General features: G+C 42.6%; 1 long non-coding RNA gene across 1 annotated transcript; it reads right to left on the minus strand.

The window, feature by feature from the left end:
* Window positions 1–1,096: 1,096 nt before the first annotated feature.
* LOC145459593 (uncharacterized) lies at window positions 1,097–1,692 on the minus strand. The gene is made up of 4 exons (XR_013921470.1): window positions 1,487–1,692; window positions 1,345–1,399; window positions 1,238–1,277; window positions 1,097–1,148 (listed from the first exon to the last, which is right to left on the minus strand). It is a non-coding gene; the product is annotated as an uncharacterized LOC145459593 (long non-coding RNA).
* Window positions 1,693–2,599: the final 907 nt, after the last annotated feature.

Genomic DNA, 2,599 nt, shown 5'->3' on the forward strand with positions numbered 1-2,599 from the left:
CTGACCCCTGGACAACAGTGCGTATCGACTAAAAAAAGGTCATAACTTCGGATTTGTTGTGCGCAACGTAGATTTTCTGTGCGCGGAGACCGTGTCAGCACTGCGCACGTGCGCAGCTTAGAGGGAACATTGCACCTCACTCAGCTCTACCGGTAAATGTGTTGTTTACGTGAGCAGAGAGAGGATAAGAATTAATCTCAATTTACATGCAATTCCCGATGATATTGACCAATTCAATCATTAATTAGTGAAATTTTTCGCGCTTCGCGCGACTAGGCGAGAATGGCTGCCTCAGTAAATGGACAGTTGGACACCCAATGTAGATACCTAATAGACTTTCAGCAAATAGAGGACAGCTTAATGGGGGTCTGGGAGTGAAGTCCCCCGGAAGCATGGTTTATCACCCGATGGGGGCCCAGGACCAACGTTTTTTGTTTGGGGGGGGGGGGGGCTGACGAAGTGCTGTTACGGCCCTGGTAACGAATAATTGTACCTGCGGGCACGCCCGGATATGTTTAATTATTAATTACGTGCCCTTTATCTTCCTATACAACAGCTCACTCAGTTTATCGCGACTTATATATGTAATTACCACCAATTCATTCATGCATTATAGAAAATTTTGGTACCTAGGGCGACCAGGCCACACAAACTTTGCTGACCATCGAAATCACGATAGGGGGTTCGTGGGTGCGAATCCCTCAGAAGTTCGGTTTATCACGCTATGGGTGCGCAAGGCAATCGTTTTTAGGGGGTTGACGAAGTGCTGTTACGGCCCTCCCTCTTACTCATTGTCTTTATTACATTCCTTACATTATGAAGTTGGGGGGGGGGGGCGCTGGAGCACGATAATGTTTGAAAGGGGGCGCTGGAGGAAAAAAGGTTAAGAACCACTGGTATAGTTATTGCAGTAGTTTTTCTTCACGCGACACGTACTGACCTGTTGCTGGATCATTTTACCATTGCCTTCCGTGTACAAAGGCTGGAAACCGCAATTTTCCAATCGCACAAAATTCTTTGTTTCGAAACCTTTCGAGCCTAAAGAGTTACCATAAGCGGATTACCTATAATTTAAAAAAAAGGCTTTAACTCACCCTCATCGGTACACGCGCGGTTTCTTTGAACCATCCAATTGTGCTAAGTTGAAGCTGCAATACAATCTTACAGTTATAGTGGCTATTGCAATTAGTAACAAATTCTGTCCTTATTCGATCTATACATATACAAAAACACTTGCCTAGTCGCTAATATATCCGTCGTCGCCGTCGAAGCCTCTCCTATAATCAGAAAATGTCATAAACTAGTTATCCCTCACTGAATATGCGATTGTAGCCTTGACAGTACCTGAACACTCGGCCTGAGTTCTCTTGGCAGGCCTGCGTACTGACGTTCTAGGCATCTAGATAAAATGGTCAATGCATCTGATCATAAACTCTCTGAAATTTCTAAATAGCTTGCACAAATTAGCCTGCTATATTTCACTCACCGCGGATCGTACTTTGGGTAAACACTTCTTGCGCATTTTAATGTTAAACTTGATAAATCAATTTTTTGCTAAAAACCTCGTCTTAATTGAATCGATGAACAAAATCTATGTGATTTGGAAACACCTGCTTTCTGCAATGACCGTAAACTTTGCTCACTAGTTCCTTATATTGACGGGTTTGTACTGTCACAATGGAGCCGAGTTCAATAGAAATGGGGTTAACTTACGCTGTTTCCTTCACCCGAGGCGGTTGATTCGTGGTGAGGAAATTCTCCAGCAGACGATGTCTGGGCGTTTTCAAGAGGTGCTGGAAAACAAGGTCGACGCGGTTTATATATATGGTAGTGAGAAATTCAAATATTAAATTCGTCATAAGCGGCAAATATCGGAGTTCTCATCGGCGCAGGCAAGCTACCAGCACGCTCCTCCAGTGCGTTCTGATACTTACATGTCAATATTCACCTTGCTGTTAACGCAATACTTTGTCGAATCTTAGATATGTAGCACAGTTTAAAAGACGAGGCTACCATAAGTTATAATTAGGGCTGGGCATAATGATTCGAGTACTCGAATCTGAATCGAGTAATAATCTTAATGATTCGAGTCGAGTAGTAAAAGACGAATTTTTCGAGTACTGAAATTATACGTTCCTCGCCACTGAAAGTTATTTATCGACGAGAATTATAGTTTCGGTACTATTTTCCACTGCGCAAGCCTTTAAACCGTATCGCAGCATACCAAACATATAGTACAAAGCTACTAACGTTACTGGAAATAACACATTTCCGAAGTCCTGACCACCCCACAACATTGTCACAAAGTGCAATGAAATCGGTAAGCTCGAAAGAATACCAAGGTATCTTTAATGTGATAGATAACAGGCATCATAATCTTTCAGGTGACATGAAAGGTATATATTTGAACGTTTACATCTTCCATTGTGTTATGACGTCATAATTAGTGATACTCGAAAGCTCGACTCGACTCGAAGCATAATACGTGATTCAGAATCGAATCACTTAGGTACTCGAATTTGCCCAGCCCTAGTTATAATAACCAAGCTCGACACTACGCAACTGCGCATCGAGACGAGTATCTTCATTATTATGACGT

Source organism: Botryllus schlosseri, unplaced genomic scaffold (genome assembly GCF_051294905.1).
Source record: "Botryllus schlosseri isolate E-star unplaced genomic scaffold, Bs_hap1 Bs17a, whole genome shotgun sequence".
Lineage (NCBI taxonomy): Eukaryota > Metazoa > Chordata > Ascidiacea > Stolidobranchia > Styelidae > Botryllus > Botryllus schlosseri.